We start from the raw sequence: 20,592 nt of genomic DNA, 5'->3' as shown, positions 1-20,592 counted from the left end.
TCTATGCTTTCGTTTTATTTAGGAATGTAAACACTTTAAAATAAATATGAAAATGGTGTGATTCCCTTTCCTTTTCATTACAGGTGCAGTCGCCTCTCCTATGCAATCCTCAAAACAGTCATATAGTGGTGCGTGACTGTCAGCTGACACGTTCCATACTGATAAATAGATGCTGTTTCTCAAACGGATTTTGTACACGCGATTAGAAGCGGTGCAAAAGTAAAGATGTCGATCCTTGTGTTTTTTTTTTAAACTCAACTAATTTTGTGTTTAAAACTAACAACTAATTTTGTCTTAAATAAGCATAAAAAGTTAGGGAAGCAATCAAAAGCTTTCATTATAATGTAGATCTGTGTATTTTTAAAGTGACACCTCAGTTATTTAATGTAATCGAACAAAAAAAATCCAAATAAATAAGAGATTTATTCGTTACAGTTTAATCAGAAAGTGTAAGTTATACTGTGAAGAAAAAAATTATGAGATTTGACAACTTGATTCTATTTCTTTATAATAGATATTTATTTTAATAAGCTAAACAACTGTTTGCTAATTTATTTATGTTTGCAAATAATAATAATATTAATAAAACATATTACTGATCGTTTAACTGTTATTTTACAATGAATCAGCTCCAGAAGAACATATGGAGTAATTTGGGGATTGTTTTTAGGGGGGTACGCCTTATTATAGTGGACATATCCCTTATTTTCACAGCCCAATGTTGACAGGTATGATATAGAGCCAAAATAATGGGTTCCAAAAAAGAACCTTTCAGTGAACAGTAAATTTATAAGAATTTTTATGTTCCTTAGTGTAAACTTGTGGAACAAATAGTGTGCATTTTTAAGAAGGCTGTCAGCTTTCAATTTTAAAAAAATAAATAAATAAAATCTCTCTCCTTTTCTTTATTATGTACACTCTTTTGTTGCTTACCTAAATTTCTACATACACCTAAAATGACAATTTTCATTCATACAGGTTCCTGCCTTTCACGTGCTACAATTGGACAGCCAAGTACATTAGTAGACAGAGAGCGCTCTAGCTGTGGCTTTGACTTTGTGTGGAAGTGCTTTCAATATTGACCACAGTAAGCATTTATGCAGAGGCCCAGCTGGCTCCGAGACAATTTGGCTGACAATGACAGAAGAATTAGCACTCACTTTTACAAGCTCAGCCTCAAATTACTTCTCTAGCACTCCACACTAGCTTCAGCAAATGAGACGAGGCAAATTCAAAAAGAAACTTTACATGCGGCTACCCCATGTCTGTAATAAGCCCTCTCCTCCGATCCAAAGACATAATCATGACAATTAAAAGCCCAGGCGTTTACCGCACACCAAAGATCATGAGAATTATACAAGCACTACAAGCGCCGCTCCTGGAATGGGCCTTTTTTCTAGTGTGCAAGGGAGAATGAAAGGCAAATGCTTTTCCCTCTTCTCGTCTTTCTTCGCCCTTTTCTTCTCCCCTCTCCTCCTCCTTGTCTGTTGAAACATGTGGTCAGCTGTTGTGCTTCCATGTGGTCAGATGATCAAAGGCAGAGCGGGATAGTAATTGTCCCCTGCTGAAGCGCTGCTCGGCCTGGGATCAGGGTCCCAGCAGGTGGGGGGACAGCCATGAGAACGGCCGGAGAAGCCGGAGGAACGCGAGAGGCCCTGCCTGGCAGAAATAAAGACTTCCTAAGGGTTCCTCTCTGACAACAGAGCCGCTTGGGGAGAGTGAAAAATGAAGCCTCCACACATTTAGAGGTTTTTTTTGGGAAGGGGGAGAAAGGGGCCACAATGGGGGATGGTAAAAATGAATGCATACGAACAAGAGATTATAATATTTGGAGAAAGCGAAGGCTTTGATTGTGCCGAATTTGGGCATCCCCGATTCTGGAGGAAACAATCGCATCGCCTAGTTTCAGTTGTACTGATTATGCAAAACGCTCGTGCAATTGTTCCAATGCACGAGATGGGGCGGTGCATGACAGAAAGAGATACGCCGTGGCTAAGTCGGTGTTTACCTGAAGACCAAAGGGAGCTGTGAAAGCTCACAAGTCAGCCTACTTCACATATATGTGGGAGCCCACAAAACACTTTTCACTGCTGTCTGTCATTTTGATTGCCCAGCATGACTCCCTCCACACTCAGAAACCCCCCCACCTCAACCTCTTCCTCTGGCCAGATGGCTTTTTTTTAACAGTCTGTGTCTTGCACCTCTACTTTCAATCCTTGGAAGAAGCGGGAGGAAAGGGCCAGCGGGGGACATTGGGCTGTGTGGACAAATGGTTTTGAGGTAGCAGAGCAAATAAAATGGATTAAGGGGAACCTTTTCACAGATACCCCCAAACTAGTTTGGCACTTTTTATCCAAAGCCCCAATAAGCACCAGAGATGGACCAATCCACTTACAAATATTACCTTCTGCAAACAGCACCAAACTAATATTTCTGCTGAACCTGAAAGTGTCCATCACTTTAAAGACACGGTTTCAGGTGCCACATATATATTGTTTTGGAAATGTCTTTTTTTCTGGGAATTGATTTAACATATAGAGTATAGCACCTCCAACCATAGGAGCAGAACACATCATAAGACTATCATTGCAACAAAAACATATTCATCAAATCCATTCGAACACAGCAGGCTTCTTTCCACAGCACCACAAAGGCCCTCGGTTTCTTCAGACTTGAGAACGGACAGGAAGCCCTGTGATTTCATCATCACAAAAGATTTCTGTTGCAACCCAAATCTGAAGCCAACAGGCCTGCAGACATTAAGGAGGCTGCTTGATTGACTGGAAAGGGGTAAATAGACCTGTCAGTCTTCTCCTGGTCCCGACAGAAAAGCCTTTGGCTTGAGTGATGGAAGATGTCCCTCTTGCACAATTCCATACATTACATACTCATTGAGAGATATTTGGCTGTGCACCTTTTTGTAATATCTGACAATACCACCGGGACTGGTGGGTTAAAGGTTCTTTCGCATTCAATGTGATAAAATGGCACAAATGTAGGATGAAATGATGCTCTTGGATCATAACAATAGATCCCTATGGAGCTATTTACACTAGGTGCGATAAATCGCAGCAAGACAAAGTGAGGTTTTCAACCAGTGTGTCATTTTTTCTCAGTAGTCCTGAGATAAAACATATCAGTTAGATTTGAGCTTAAAGGTGCAGTTGGTGATTGTCTTCAAAAACATTTTTTGTTGTGCTGGATGAAAGTCTCTTCACATTCCAATAGTAATGATTAAGGTAAATTATCTAAAGGTATTTATATGTATTTTTATATTCTGGGTAAGGCTGGGTAAAAAAACTTTATCCAATTAAATATTATCAGGCTGATAAATGGCATAATTCTGATAAGTAGTCCGAACTGTAAAACTCTGCACCTCTGTTCATGCAGATCCACCACACACGAATAGGTTATATGAACAGAAGTGTTGTTCAGCCACTGAAATCTTCTGGCAAACGATTGATGAGACTATTTTCAATTCTATAAGGCCTTTTACAGCATCGATAATACAGATTTTCGCGCATAAGAGAGTAAGACCAGCGATCCTTGCCTGCATGAAATATTGCACATTATGACATGTTTTGCTTGCGATGTACTGAACTGAAAAAAGTGCTATATATATATATATATATATATATATATATATATATATATATATATATATATATATATATATACACACACATATATACATATTTATTTATTATATATATATATATATATATATATATATATATATATATATATATATATATATATATATATATATATATATATATATATATATATACTACATTTGTTCATCCAGAATAGTAGTATTATAAAGTATATATGATCGCGTGTGTCTCTGTGATCTTTAATGTGCACGTTCCTGAATTCAGGAGGCATAGGTTTGTGCGGCAGAAGAAGGATTGTGTTTCAAACATATTATGCTAACTGATTAGCATTTAGGCTAATCACCTAATGTACCTTTAACATAATGTGCCTGAAACTGCTGCAGTTGCACAAAAAGACAAGTTTTATGTAGTTAGCATAGAGCATGTAGTAAGCACAGGAAGCGGTTGTGAAAAGCAATGTAGAAGAACAGTGTGTGGAAAAGAATATATGCTAAGTGTTTGTTATTTTTGGTGACTAAGATCTTTCCAATAAAGCTCACAGCAGAGCTAAAAACATCAACAAAAGAAGTCATGTAGCAAGGAAATGCAGAGAAAATATATTTCAGTTTAAGGCAGGCTAGATCATTTGCATATCTGTTGTGATACACATTTGTTTTTTAATATACCGTTATATATCGTGCCGTGAATGAGGATAAAGCAAAATGGGGAAAATTGCAAGATGCATATTTCAGGCAAGGGAAGTTGAAGATAGCATTTATAGTGGGAAGGCCAAAAAATGCATTGATGTTGTCAGCGCCACCTTGCGAGCAGGCACACATTTGCTTTAGGCAATTGATTGTTTCGTGTTCAGTGTGAAAGCACGGTTTGTCAGTGATTTGCTTTATAATGTTGTTGTGCTCCATGTGAAAGGGCCTTGAGGCTGAGGCTTTTGTCTTTTAAGCCAATTCTAAATCCACTTCAGTCTTTCATGATGCACTTCATTGGTCATTTCAAAGCAGCGCAAAATAACCCATTTGATGCTGTTCCAACATCAGCAAAAACAATGACTCCATATGTACCCGAAACTAAATGTCAGAGCAAGAAAGGACTGACATTTGACTTCCTGATGGATGTCATTATGTCACTAGGCAACATAGCATGAACGTCCTGCCTGAATAAAAAGCACTATTGTTGGAGTGCAATCAATAAAAGAGAGCTATTTTTTTTGCAAATAATGCACATGAAAAACAAATGGCACATACTAATCAGTCTTTTTGTTTGTTGTGCAACAGCGAAGGGGAAAAAAAAATCTTTTGAGCTGACTGTTTGCGTTTTGTTTATACAAAAGCTCTTTTTGGCAATCTATCAGGTAGCAGCCAAAATGCATAATCATTTTATAAGGGTTTGAACAGACACCCAGACCTTTAAAAAAATCATATGTGAACGCTGTTCCACTGGATTAGATCTGTGACATTGGCCCTTTCCTTCACATCAGGTCACAGGCTTCATGTCACATGACACCAGGGCCCTGACCCCTCTATGGTGACATGTTACTCTGGGGTCAGTCAGGTCGCTCAATTAGCAAAGGAGACAAAGACCTGGGCGTAGAGGTGGCGAGAGATCAGCCGTCCCATCCAATGCAACTCAAGCACGCTGCACGCTCTCTGTCGGCTGTCTGTGTTTGCTTGTCTGGCCAAGCCCTCATTTAGCAGTTCACTGACTGGAGACATGCCCGCTGCTCTTCACGGAGCGCACAGTGACAGCCAAGAGTCACTAAAGAGCTGAAGAGTCACTCCTGTGCCACATGGTGAGATCATGATGCTACATTGACGAGTCAAGAGCCTGGTCTTGAATTGACTGGCACATGCATTAGTGTCAGAAAGAGACTGATGTCAGACAGACTGGCACATGCTGGGAGGGGAAATAAAGCTGCTCTTTGGTGTAGTAACAGAACATGCAAAGAAATGTATGCAAGCATATGTGTTTATGCAGTATAGCTAACGCTGTTACACAAACATCAAGGCGTTCATTCGTATGTCTTCAGCAGCCCGTACGCACACCCCCTGACACTAGACGCCCACTTATGTGCAGCCTCTTTTCCATCTTGCCATCCCTCTTATAGAAACTCGTCCAGCGGGAATGAAACAGAGCGAGATTTCAGCTGAGAGCATGATTGTAGTCAGAGGTATTTTGGGTGAACCTCATTCTGATAGAGGTGTCTCGAGGGCTCAATCAGAGTTTAAACCCTCCTCTTTCTCGAGGCGATGCAATCGGATACGGACCTGCATGCAGATAAGCATGCACACACACACATATACACATAAGTACCGTCTTCATCCAGCCTGCAACAACACACATTTTGCCAACATACTGTGAGGATGAAGATAACCTGCTCTCAGAACAGCGTTTCATCTATAGCTGTCATAAATCTGGAATATGTTGTGGGTCAGAGACCAAAAAAAAAAAAAATCAACAACAACAACAAAAAAAAAAGATGTGTAATCCTGCTGTAATCCCCCCCCCCCTTATACATTAGAATGTGTCCTATAATTACAAAAATTATGAGTAACATAGTTTTACCATTGATAATTTTGCTATTATGATCATAATGTCATTAAGTGTAGTAGGGAATGCAATTAACCCATTTCACTAATAACCGCACTTTAATTAATTCATTCATTAATTTTCTTTTCAGCTTAGTCCTTTTATTAATCTGGGGTTCACCACAGCGAAATATGAACCGCCAACTTCTCCAGCAAATGTTTTATGCAGCGGACACCCTTCCAGCTGCAACCTATCACTATGGGAAAGCACTTTATTTCTTGAATTAAAATGCATTTCCCCATTAATTAATCATAAAGGCTGCTCAACACCGCGTTTCTGCACAGAACAAAATTGCTGCAACTAAACAAAGTTATGCTAACTGTGGGCTAGTTTAAAGTTACGATGCACACTGGATTAACAATGGCTGAGGTGATCAACTGATGCATATTTAACACACATGTAAAGGGCCGTTCACATATCGCGTCTTTTGCGTGCAAGTTTATTTCCACTGAAGGCACATGGCTTGCACACACATATTGAGAGCGAGTGGCAATCGTTTTCCAGGTGTCACTAGTTGAAAACATTTACATTTTTCAGAATGCTGCAAGAGCACCACGAGTCATGTGATAAGAACAGACCGCTCAGCTTCCTACTTTGTATGGAATATACACATTTCTACTCTGGTTCAAAAAGAAAATACCAAACAATTTAGTAATATAGTTGAACAAAGGTTCAGCAGCCTTTCACTACATTTGTTCTCTTTAAAAGGGTAACAATTAGCTAATATGTAGCTTAGATTTACATTAGACAATTACTATATTTTTTATTTATTCTTAGTTTTATTTATTTATTTATTGTTTTGTCATTTATTTTCAGTGTAAAATTAATACTTATGTTTAAATGTCTTAAGCTTTTTTCACTTACTTTTAAGTCCAAAGAGAAATGCACTGTTGTTTTATTATTATTATTATTATTTTGTGCTGTATTATTTTGTATCATTATTATTATTGCATTATAATTGTAATATTATTGTATTAATTTTTGGTTACTGAGCATCAATAAATACCACTAAGTTTTCATGTGATTTTCTACACTAGTAGTGTTTAGAAATTAATGAATGCATAATAATAGTGATAATAGTAATTATTCATAAAACTATAATTTTACAACCATAATCTTTAATTGTTGCATCCCTACAGTGTAGCACAATATACCAAAATATTAGAAATCATTAAGGTTACTTTTCTTTAGATTACCACTAACATTAAGCCCACTAGGTTTTAATAATCTGTCCCAGATGTTTCGGCAAGGAAATAATTAAAAACATAATAAAATAATGGATGTTTACACATTTTAATATGTATTTTAATAACTACAGATGACAAAAAGTTTTTTTAAATTTTGGGATTATTCTATTTCTTATGCTGAAAAACTTTTAGCCAAATAGGAAGAGAATAATGCTATTACAATATTCAATATTTACAAATCAGCAGAAGCAGATGTTGAGAAGAAATAAGTATTTCAGTCTACTGTTCCAATGATTCCCGTCATTCTTACTTAGCCTGCCACTATGTGTCTGATATATTGGGCCCAGAATTACCTCTTGCAGCTTTATTTATGAACATTGTTTGTTTGCCAGTATGAATAATGTTTTTGGTTAAGGTTTTTGGGTAGAGAATCTCATAAATTTGTGATATAGAGGACTGCTAAACCTTTTTTATCTTTCAATTTTATAATTCATTCGTTCATTCATTTTCTTTTTGGCTGACCAAACTTAAAAAATAAATTACAAAAGAGTAAAAATACCCACAGCCATGCTGCTTTAAAACCTGTCCATCGGTCTATGCCACTTAATCCCCATTATGAAAGATTAAGAACTCGCAAGTGCTAAACTCCAATAAGTACAGCACAACAGCTGTCCCTGTCACTTCCACAAGACTACGAACCACCACAGCTGCTCTCACCAGCATCTGCTGAACTGTTTATGAAAATAAACAGTGCAGATCCTCATAAACATCCTCATAAAGTCATCAACTATCTCCAAATTTACAGCTCTGAAAAATGCATTAGACCCGGCCTTGATTTGATAGCACTAAATTTCTCAGCTCATAAATATATTTATATAGTCTATTCACAGAGCGCACCAATTACAAGGCGAGCAGGGAAATTGTCAAACAATGTTTCGACATGTTTAATAACATTGGGGTATGATTTGTCACGGCAGTGCACCAAACATAGTCGCTAATGAGTAGCAATGGAACTCAGAGGCTTGCCTGGCCAAATCACTGGGCCTTGGAGGACTATTCAACCATTGTCAACAATTTCACTCTCAGTCCTCGCGCGAAGCGTCAGAGACCACCGTTACTGGATAACACTTAGCTAATAGCTCCCTTTTGGCTGCTGTAATTACACAATGATTAGCTTTACCCGCTTTCACACTTCACCTTGTGTTCCTACAGTCCGTGGTAAACAGGTCTGGAAACAGCTATGCAGCCAGACTTGTTCAAAACGACACCTCCACATTGTGGATTCTACGTGAGGAGATATATTTAGTTGGTGCTAATCCAATTGAATCCAATGCTTCCTGTCAGGCAAGGTGCTGGCAGACTACATAAACATATTAGTGGACAATGAAAGCTCCGCTAGTGTAAACTAGAGTTTAGAGAAGTCCAGACAGGGCGAGTTGTTAGCACACTTCTGTCAAATGCTTCACTACTCTTAAGTAAATCAGCGTAGTGACCAGGTATGTTTTAATTGGAGTGATATCAATGCATGTCATACACTCCCAGAATAAAGGTATAAAGGCTGTCACACTGATACATTTTCAAAAGGTGGTTATACATACCATTACATGCTAATTTGTACCATTAAGTCATTAAAATGCATCTTATAGGGTTATATAAGGTGCAATAATTTACCTTTCCAGCCCAGTGAAATTCTTGATATACATATTTTTCAGCATGGTGGTCAATAGCAATTTTAGACTACAGTAAATGTGTCATCATTGCAAATACAGTCAAAACAAAGCCTATGAAACATAGTTAATATGTCATGTTCTTTAAACTGCTTGAATTGAGTTCAAACGAGAGAGAGAAGGAGAGAGATAGATATAATGTAAATGTATATAAAATGTTTTATATTTTGAGGTCTCTGCGTAGGCCTATTAAAAGTCCTAACAGGAGTAACAGGTTATTTTAAAGGACTGATCCACTATGATATCATATTTTAAGCTTAAGTTGATGTGTAATGTAACAGTGTGAACATAAACAACATCTCTAAATGTAAAATGTTCAAAGTTCAATGCAAAGAGAGACATTGGTTTTTACAGAGTTAACTTGGCAAAGCCTACAGCGAATGCAGTTTAGGGACTACAAAAAAGAAACTGTGAGAGACCAGTAATGTCCAGTGAAAGACTGCATGAGACCAGTGATGTCATGTGGAGGGACCAGTGATGTCTAGTGGATGACTGCGAGAGACCAGTGAAAGGCTGCGAGAGACAATGATATCTGGTGAGAAACTGCAAGAAACCAGTGATGTTCAGTGAGAGACTGCAAGAGACCAGTGATGTCATAAGAAGGTACCAATGATGTCCAGTGGATGACTGCGAGAGACCAGTGAGAGGCTGCGAGAGACCAGTGATGTCCAGTGAGAGACAGCAAGGAACCAGTGATGTCATGTGGAGAGACCAGTGATGTCCAGTGGATGACACCGAGAGACCAGTGAGAAGCTGGGAGAGACCAGTGATGGCCAGTGAGAGGCTGCGAGAAACCAGTGAGAGGCTGCGAGAAACCAGTGATGTCCAGCGAGAGGCTGCAAGAAACCAGTGATGTCCAGTGAGTACTGCAAGAGACTAGTGATGTCCAGTGAGAGATGGCAAGAAACCAGTGATGTCCAGTGAGAGACTGCAAGAAACCAGTGATGTCCAGTGAGACTGCAATAGACCAGTGATGTCATGTGAAGGGACCTGTGATGTCCAGTGAATGACTATGAGAGACCAGCGAGAGGCTGCGAGAGACCATTATTGTCCAGTGAGAGGCTGCGAGAAACTCGGGATTTCCAGTGAGAGACTACGAGAGACTAGTTGTGTAAAGTGAGAGACTGCGAGAGACTAGTGATGTTCAGTGAGGGACCAGTGATGTCCAGAAAGAAACTGCAAGAGACCAGTGATTTCCAGCAAAAAATTGCAAGAAACTCAAAATGACCAGCAAGAAACTGCAAGAGACCAGTGATGTCCAGTGAGAGACTGCAAGAAACCAGTGATGTCATGTGGAGGGACCAGTGATGTCCAGCGAGAGACTCTGAGAGACCAGTGATGTCCATTGAGAGACTGCAAGAAACCAGTGATGTCCAGTGAGAAACTGCAAGAATCCAGTGATGTCAAGTGGAGAGACTGGGAGAGACCAGTTATGTACAGTGAGAGACTGCGAGAGAGCAGTGATGTTCAGAAAGAAAATGCAAGAGACCAGAGATGTCCAGAGAGAGACTGCAAGAGATCAGTGATACCCATGAGAGATGGCAGGAAACCAGCGATGTCCAGTGAGGGACTGCAAGAGACCAGTTATGTCATGTGAGAGATTGCAAAAAACCAGTGACGTCCAGTGAGAGACTGCAAGAAACCAGTGATACCCGTGAGAGATGGCAGGAAACCAGTGATGTCCAGTGAGGGACTGCAAAAGACCAGTGATGTCATGTGGAGAGACCAGTGATGTCCAGTGAGGGACTGCAAGAGACCAGTGATGTCATGTGGAGAGACCAGTGATGTCCAGTGAGGGACTGCAAGAGACCAGTGATGTCATGTGGAGAGACCAGTGAAGTCTAGTGAGACACTGTAAGAGACCAGTGATGTCATGTGGAGGTACCAGCGATTTCCAGTGAGAGACTGCGAGAAAACAATGATGGCAGTGAGAGACCAATGATGTCCAGTGAGGGACTAGTGATGTCCAGCAAGAAAATGCAAGAGACCAGGGATGTCCAGTGAGAGATTGCAAGAGACCAATGTTGTCCAGTGAAAGACTGTAAGAGACAAGTGATGTCATGTGGAGAGACCAGTAATGTCCAATGAGACACTGTGAGAGACAAGTGATGTCATGTGGAGGGATTAGTGATGTCCAGTGAGAAACTGCAGAAAAAACAATGACGGCATTGAGAGACCAGTGATGTCCAATGAGAGACCGCGAGAGACCAATGATGTCCAGCAAGAGACTGCAAGAGACCAGTGATGTCCAGTGAGAGACTGTGAGGGATCAGTGGTGTCCAGTGAGAGACCAGTGGTGTCCAGTGAGAGACTGTGAGAGACCAGTGATGTAAAATGAGAGACTGTGAGAAACCAGTGATGTCCTGTGGAGGGACCAATGATGTCCTGAGGAGATACTAGCCATGTTATTCAAAATAGTTGTTTCTTGGAACAAAATTAGCTGTTAATTTTAATGACTTTGTTATCCACAAAATAAGGAGATATAATAACAATAAGGAATTTTGTGTGTAAAGTGCCTTGATTAATTTCTAAAACACTGTCCTTCTACAGCCACACATAAAATTACTATAATAACTGTACTAAAGAAACGGCCAACTAAAGATAAATTATTAATTGATATTCAATTATTGTGTAAGATGTGTTTATTGCTGATGAGCTTCAAACTGTAGAATATAAATGTGGTTTCTCCATGTCAGACCTGCCAGAGTCAAACTGCAGTGTACCTCTTGAATCACTACCCTCAAACTCTGCCATGTCAATGGAGGGAAATTGTCATCGATTTGAATGTCTGATGAGATGCCGCCGGTGGTTTGCCTCTGGAAGTTGAACATATGGGAGGGAGGGCTAACGGGGTGAAGACTCAGTCATCTTACTCCTTTTACAGACAGTCATGAATATGTTGGCAATAACCACAGGGAACGAGCTGAAACATCCTTTGAAAATAGATATTCCGGTGATGTGTATTATGTGCCAAACCATCAGATAAATTTGCTATTAATTTATTAAGCAATTAGCAATATAAGAATAAGAATTCAAAGACATACTCAAATCAGTATGAATAATTATTCACCACATTTTAGCAAGCACTGCAATGATTTCTTTCGTTCCTGGTCCTGAGACAAAAATGTAAATTCGAAACATGCTATAACAAATGGGAACCCTGATGGCAAGGAAAATGAACAGTTTTTTGTAACAGCTGATAAAAAAATAATAAAATCAATAAACGGCTAAACAAACACGAGAATTAAACGAAGCCCCTCCAGGACTGCATTTGAGCGCAGTTGTCAGGTTATTTCACCCACAACTTCCCAAGCCAAATCGATAAATATCCTCTTGTGTTGGTTCTCCACCATCAATCCTCAGCAGAACCAAAAGAGGAAAGCGTACCTTCCTGTGATCAATATTACAACAGCCCAGCGTAGTTCAGGCACCTGAGAGACTCCTGCTTTGTAGCCAGAGAGGTCTTACTACTGTATGTTCTCTAGAGGACTTATTTACCCCAACCTTCAGCCAGAGATGCTCAAGCCACTACATTCGCCATATCCACCCTGACGCCCCCCTCTTTGAGCATAAGAAGTCAGATTCAGTGATTTGATTTTTTTTCAGTCAAGTTAAATGGTGCGCCGTGTGTTCTACTGGATGGCAGGAATTGAAACATTTAAAAAGCCAAGCACAGACACCCCGCAGACAGACCACCTCGCCTTGGAGACACTTAAGCGTCTGTGGCTTTGACAGCATTTTCATCACACCCCCCTACCCCCCCTTTACCATCTGTGAATGTGCCCAGCAACATCAAACCAAGTCTGAGAATTGAACGCCACAAGACAAACCCGTCCAGGGGTATTAAAAAAAAAAAACGGCTGTCAGTGTTAACAGAAAAAGTGTCACTTGGCATTGGTTAATGCGTGCCATCCATCCATTGTGCAGGTAATGTTTTTCTCTTTTGCTCTCTCGAGGAAGGCCAGAGAGAGTCACTGCCATGTGTGCAACTAGAGGCCGCCCTGGCAGCAAGAGCTGCTTGCACTTGCATCAATTACAGCGGATGGGCCTGACAGCTGTAATTACATACCTCAACACTGATTATGTGCGGTCTGTCATGGAGACCAGCAAGCCACCTATTTTCATGCACTCGTTTAAGCAGTCAGTTGTCAGGGCAAAGTGGCAAAGCAGGAACGGCCCTCTTCAAGGAGGAGGAAGGGAGGGAAAGTAGCATTCGCGGAGTCAAGTAAACCCCCTCCGTATGCTCTCATCCCCGCCGCCTCGGTCTTGGCAAGATCTCCTGCTGCTCAGGGCAGTAATAGCTACTGCATAAAGAGCCCGTGTTATTATTGTCACAATAGTCAAGGACTCGTAGGAAATTGGGGTAGACCTGCACATTGACGTCGTTGTCTTCTCTTACAGCACAAAGCAAAGACCTGTGCACGACCAATTTAACAGGAAGTTGTCAATAGGACTCAACCTAGTATTTTAGACAATATCGAGTGTTAAGTGGCGTAGTGATACCGATATGGCAACGTTAGTGGAGGAAATGAAGGAAAGCAAATGTGGCAGTAGGGAAAAAATAACTCTGAGCTCAAGTGCGCAGCTGATGCATTGAGCTCACTGAATCGATTCCAAGAAAAATCAAATATGCCATTAATATTTAATAAGCCGTCTACCAAGTTAAATGCATTTGGCGATCACATGGTAAAATTGCGAGCATTTTTGTGTTTGCCAGCTTGACGTGAAATTACAACTTTGGCAGTGCTTTGACGTACAGTGTGGTTTTGATTCGGGCAATGAGTTTCCGTCCTGGCTCATGGCACCTACTTTGCTTTCTGTACGGTTCTGTTTAAATTAGAAGAAAATGCCAAAATAAAAGACAAAGCAATGTCATAAACTGGATGCAATTCGCTTAGCTCTTGAGCACCAGCACCAAAAAACAAAATCCTGCTGTGCCCTAGCCATGCCACCATCGCCCTTTTCAACCCCCCATCCCAGACATCCATACTCCAACCCCCAACACTCACATTAAAAGCCTGGCCAATCCAGCTGTGAGTATGGGCAAGCTGCCAAAATGTCTGGCGAATGAAAAGGAAATCTCTGAAATAAATACAGTAGCAATGATTTCACCAAGCATCTGGACTATTTATAGAAATAGTAACATTTATTGCTGTGTATCAGTTTTGAATACTGACATTATTGACATACTGCAACTATCAGTGTGTGCGTTTACATCCCACACCCATTATGTTTATGTGCAATCTAATGTAAACGTCTTAAAAATTTTATGATGTTTAGCCTATAAAAGAATGCTGTATTTGCAAAACCAAATCTGCATGCAGCAGATTTTTTTTCCACAGCCCTAATTTGTTCTGTGTAAACACATTTCCCGGTTTCCTCAATTTGCTGTTTCACTAGAAGCTTTACCACCAAAACTGCTGTAAAACTTCTTCAAAATCTCACTTAATTATTTACTTGTACTCTATTTTTGAGTGCAAATATACCCAATACTGACAATAACAACATTGTTAGGAATGTACATTTTTCTGACATGAAATAAGCCATTAACAGTTCGTTTTCACAGGTATTTCACAGGTTTTCACAGGTATTATTATTAGGTACACCTGTCCAGCTGCTCATTAACGCAAATTTCTAATCAGTCAATCATATGGCAGCGACTCAATGCAATTAGGCATGTACACATGGTCAAAATTATCTGCTGCAGTTCAAACCAAGCATCATAATAGGGAAGAAAGGTGATTTAAGTGACTTTGAACATGGCATGGTTGTTAGTGCTAGACAGGCTGATCTGAGTATTTTAGAAACTGCTGATTCAACTGAGATTTTTACACACAACCATTTCTAGGGTTTACGAAGAACGGTCCGAAACAGAGAAAATATTCTGTGAGCAGCAGCTCTGTGGGTGCAAACATCTTGTTGATGCCAGAGGTCAGAGAAGAATGGCCAGACTGGTTAGGGGTGATAAAAAAGTAACAGTAACTCAAAAAAACACTTGTTACAACCGAGGTATGCAAAAGAGCATCTCTAAACGCACAACAAGTCCAGCCTTGGATGTGTGAGGTGGATGGGCTACAGCAGCAGAAGACCACACTGGGTGCCACTTCTGTCAGCGAAGAACAGGAAACTGAAGCTACAATTCGCACAGGCTCACCAAAATTTGACAATAAAAGATTGGAAAAACATTGCCTGGTCTGATGAGTCTTGATTTCAGCAGCTACATTCGGATGGTAGGGTCAGAATTTGGCTTTAACAACAAGAAAGCATGAATCCATACTCCATTATATCAATGGTTCAGGCTGGTGGTGGTAGTGTAATTGTGTGGGGGAGAAATATGCAGCAGTTGCGTGATGGATTATGCCAGTTTAAGGCAAAAGGGGGTCCAACCCAGTTCAAGTAGGGTGTACCTAATAAAGTGGCAAGTGACTGTATAGCAAAATATACTGTAAACAGAAAGATTTTTCTGAAGCTTTGCAGACAGAGACGATGGTTGTTAAATGACCCTCATTCACACCAATCAGCAAAAATGACTACATTTTAAAATGACTGTTGAAAACAGGCCAATAGCTGGCAATGTCACTAAAATGCATTGCCAGTGCATATGCAGTTCTAAAGTCTGCAATTGTTGTTTTGGTCATCATACTCGATCATTATTTTTATATACTTTACACAGAGACAGTAATGTGACTTACACACTGAAACCAGTTTGCAGAAGTTGCTGTGGTCATACAAACAAATAGCCAAAATATATCAAATGTCATGTAAACAAATAGTGCCATGTAAAAAAAAAACCTTGGCTGAGAACAAAATCAGACTACAAGTGAAACTATGGTCAAATAAAATCCATTGCATTTACAAAATAATTTAAGCAACTGCTTTATAATAAAGTTCTCCTCTCTATGTAACTCCTATTACATCAAGCTGAAATATACAATGGGATTTACAAGCACAAAAACACCCCACCAACACCATGTGAAGGAAGAATCTTAAGAAGGTTAAACCAGACTGGTTTGGCCTACCTGTCCTCTGATATTAGTGCGTTAACTCTCTGGTTGCGTGAGTTCAAGAGACAACAGGCCCACTGAAAGACAAATGGAGAAAGCATGTTAGTACTGTAAAAGTGACTGCATATGTTTGTCATATCCAAATATTAAAGGACTGTGTGTAAAAAACATTGTTTATTTACCATGTGAGAACAGCTTTTAAAAATTAGACCTTTCGTGACTTCTTATGTTGTCTGTGAAAGACTAGACACATTTTAATGAAGGACTTGGGATGTTTTTGCCAGGAAAATCAAAAGGTGCTCCCGAGAGCCTCTCTTTTGTTTCGCAAAACATGAAACAAATGCTTGTACTCTGACAACAGTTATCTGTACAACATCAATGTGACATGCAAAGCAAGAGATTCATTCCAAATATACAGAGCATGTGGAAATATTTGCATCTGTCTATCATACAACCAAGGCTCAATTGAAATAAGGTCCTTAGCCCACATTTTTGCAAAAAAATATGTTGCTCTGGTTACATTTTGTCGCATTATTCAGATAACAAATCCACTGGATTTGTTAGGTGCTATCTACATTTTTGTGAATGTGAAATATATTACTTAGGCTATGTTTTGTTTAAAATTTTCAGATACACCTCCTTCTTGAACACCTCCATGAGATGGCAGTGCTTGTTGTACAGATCACGTAGCGAACCAGTGACCTAAAATCTCCCCTAAACCCAAGCAAAAGTGTTTCCAAAGACAAACAGGAGATAAAAGGGAATTTTACCCATGAAGTTTTGGCTTGATTTTACACTGCTTTTACATTTGTTGTGGAACCATGCTTCATTAGACTCGAACCTGAGCTCTCTGCAAGTAGACAACATACAAAATGAGCTACTAAGCAAACTGACCACACCAGAAAAAGTTGTAACGGAGGTAGAAAGAGAGGCAAATGTATTCAATTACAAACCAAAGACATTAAGTTGTATTGTGGTATTCCTTTGGAAAATAATCCCTTAATTGTCAATAATATGCCCCAATTAAAATAATTATTTCAAAAATAAACAAAAGTTGTCTGCGTCACACTGACCCATAATGTTCATTTAACCTAGAAACTGCAGTCAAATGTATGCTGAGGTACATTTTCAGTTTTACAAAAATGTAGGCTGAGGCTCGATTTCCCTGTGTTGCAATCTATCATCAGACACTTTCTAAAATGCTGCTTTCTAACCCCTGTCATCTTTGTTTCTGAGTGGAAATCATGCAGTAAATATTTACGTATTCATCTAAACATCCCTCTCAGCAGGGTGGACAGTATTAAGGCTGAGTGATTAATTGAAGGCAATTACCAAATGCATTTTATTATTAAAGCTAGTGCCAGTAAAACTCCATGTGCTTTTAGAAGGAGCAGCATGTTATAGACAGAGCTGTGCTACACTAACAAGCTAGATAAAAATCTCAAAATCTAAAATTCTGATTTGATTTAATTTGATGATAGTGACGTTGGGATAATTATTCAGTTATGGACAGCTTCTCAATGAACCATGGATCTCTGTGTAATAAATGCTGCACATGTTCATACCACAAATAATATGCATTTACTCAAAATGAACTTCATAACTTCTGTCAAGTATTTGAAATAAATCCTTCTGTGAGATGATTCCGTAGTTTTGTGATTATTACTCCTGTAATCATTGGTCAATAAAGCAAGTTAAGCCTTGCTTTTATAATGCCAATGCTATGGAGATATCCTGGGTTTCTCTTTTGTGGGAACAGTTTACAGAACCATGCTTCCCTGACAAGATGTGCATAACAATAGCAGCTTTCCTCAGTCACAGCAGTTTTTTGACTCCCAATCAAAGAATGAAAAAGTTCTGTTGCTTGTACATGGCATGTATACGAGCATGAGCAATAAACTGTTTAGAGCAATATTCTGCAGTTTACTGAGGCCCCTTTTACACTAATACATTTTACTTTTAAAATGTATAAGTTTTGCTACAGTTATGCCTTCCATCCACCTTACTCCAGAGTTTTCGAGCCCCAGAAATGGAGCGTTTTGAAAACATTGAAAAGGCTGTTTTCATTTAAAATACTGCTGCTCTGTGGATGGGAGGAAACGGAGACATTTGAAAACGTAGACGTGGCTGCAGATATTCGAGCTACATCCTTTCCTTGTAAGTTCAGACTTCGCAAGTTTGATATGGAAAACAAACACCGGAGGATACGTTGGGTAAATCTTCAAAGGGAAAAGTCATTCACATCACCCTGACTACGTTGTTTTAATATTTTACCAATATAATGAAAACATGATATAAGGAACTGCCAGTTTTCATTTTGATATTAACAACTTAACAGACATCAAAATGTTAAGGTGTCATGTAGCTCAGTGGTTCTCAAAGTGGGGGTCGGGACCCCCCGAGGGGTCGCAGGACGATGAAGGGGGGTTGCTTAGTGATTTCCAAAAATCTATTTAGTTTTATTAAACCATAAGAATTACCATATTTTATCCATAACCTACTGAAGAGAAGCCTATAGTTACTAGTTCTATTTGATTGTGACCCCTGGGGTAATTACATTATATTATATAATGTTGCAGCGTTTATTTAAAAGCGCACAAGAAGATCCGCGATTGAGCGGTGTATATTTGAGGAGGTGTGCAATAAGTTTTGTGCACAAGCAAAAGAAATTGGCGTGCAAGCAAAGAGATTCGAATGCTCGTATTTTATGCGATTTCGACTTGTAATACTGTGCTCACGACATATATATATATATATATATATATATATATATATATATATATATATATATATATATATATATATATATATATATACCTGCTTATTTGTAGAGCTTTGCAATTACTTAAATTAAAATCACAAACGTGATTGAGCAGAGCTGTGATTGTCATGCACATCTTGTCAGGAAAGCATGGTGTGATCTTCAGTAAATCTCCTCTGAAAGCCACAGGGAGCTTTTGTAAAAACCCATATACCCCTTCAAGTACACACGAAGCAACACAGGAAATATTAAATATTATGTATGGAGTATTATACCATCTCTGAATTTCTACAAACCATAACAAAGCGAAAGTTGTGCTTATGAAACTCTCTCTCCCTACAGTCAATTTAACAGTGTGAGGCGTGAGTGCTCCCTTTTCAATGACCTTCAATAGCTTATTGATTTTTGTGAATACAAAAGTGGTCCAAACTCTCATGAGCTCAAGTTTTATTGAACTATGTTCTGCCACCTTCTCCTTTAAAAGAAAACCCTCCAAAAGCCATAATCATGAAAGTGCTTAAAAAAAGCATACTAACAAACAAACAAACAAACACCTTAGTGAGAGTGTGCATCGCTATTTGTCCGAACACATTTGCGAGGATAATGGCATTTAATCCTCACATCAACCCCCCACTCCACACAGCCGGCCTTACAAAGACCGTCCTCCAATAATAAGCTGTCTAGTCCTTGGCTTCCAGGCCTTTGTAATATTGCCTATCGACATGTTAGATTAAACAAAATTTCACATGTCAATTAAATGAGTGTTGCCCGGGTGATTAGCAGATCCCACTAATTGTCTCCCTCCTCCACCGCCATAATTTTCCACATGGACGAACAGGAAAGAGGGCTTTGTCCAACTGGGCCCCCATCAAACATGTCGAAGATGGGTCTTTACGTCGTCCTTCGCTCCTTCCCATTCTCCTGGGTAAGACAGGGATGAGGTGGGGAGGAGTGTAGATGAGATTGGAAAAGGAGGAGGGGGACTGGATTCACTTTTCAGGGCGTCCCGCTCAGTTCGAGGTATCCCACTGATAGGGTGCAGTGAGAACGCAAACAGTGGGTCCGGGACGCACGACGCACTGCCCCATTCACACTCTCCCACACGTGCACCCTCACTGATAATTACCCCACCGGCCCCCAGAGACACAACGCCCACAAAGACTGGGCCGCTAACAGTTTTAGGAAGGGGCCAAGGCGCTCCCGAGGTCTTCCTCTTGAACATACTATTGCATGGCATATGTTTGTTTTCCTTTGCCTTAATGAACACATTTTCTGGGTGTACTTCACATTTGGTTCATTGAACTAGTTGGCGAGTTTTATTTGAAAAGATGAAATTGATAGGCTCTTTCTTTAAATTAGTATATAGTACTTAGAACTGTTATTTTAAGCCTTGTGTGCCTTTAAGGACATTTTTTAACTAATGAAAAGCTTTTTTATTATATGAAATTATTATAAATTTGTTTTCAAAAAGCAGCAAAAGCAGTTGAACCACAATATCTAATCCCAGTTGAACAGTACAACAGTAGCATTATGTAAAAAAATAAAAAACAAAATAAAAAAACGCCATTTAAATTGTTAAGATCATCGAATTTAATTATGTTTTGTTAGTTGTTGTCAGGACTGAATCTGGTAAATATATTCAAGTTCGTAAAGACGCACAAAAATATATATGATACTTTTACAATTGTTTTTTTTTAATGTCGATTTTTGTGA

General features: G+C 39.4%; 1 protein-coding gene across 18 annotated transcripts in view; it reads right to left on the bottom strand.

Moving 5' to 3' along the window:
• Positions 1-20,592, bottom strand: part of zic6 (zic family member 6) — a 219,172-nt gene that overhangs the window by 124,871 nt on the left and 73,709 nt on the right. For all 18 annotated transcript variants that reach the window (XR_012389461.1, XR_012389447.1, XR_012389462.1 and 15 more), the window contains one exon: positions 16,134-16,195. The gene's annotated coding sequence lies outside the window, so the exon portion shown is untranslated. The remainder of the gene's footprint in view (positions 1-16,133; positions 16,196-20,592) is intronic.

The sequence above is a fragment of the Danio rerio genome, chromosome 14 (assembly GCF_049306965.1).
Source record: "Danio rerio strain Tuebingen ecotype United States chromosome 14, GRCz12tu, whole genome shotgun sequence".
Taxonomy (NCBI): domain Eukaryota; kingdom Metazoa; phylum Chordata; class Actinopteri; order Cypriniformes; family Danionidae; genus Danio; species Danio rerio.
This window is presented reverse-complemented; position numbering and strand designations above follow the sequence as displayed.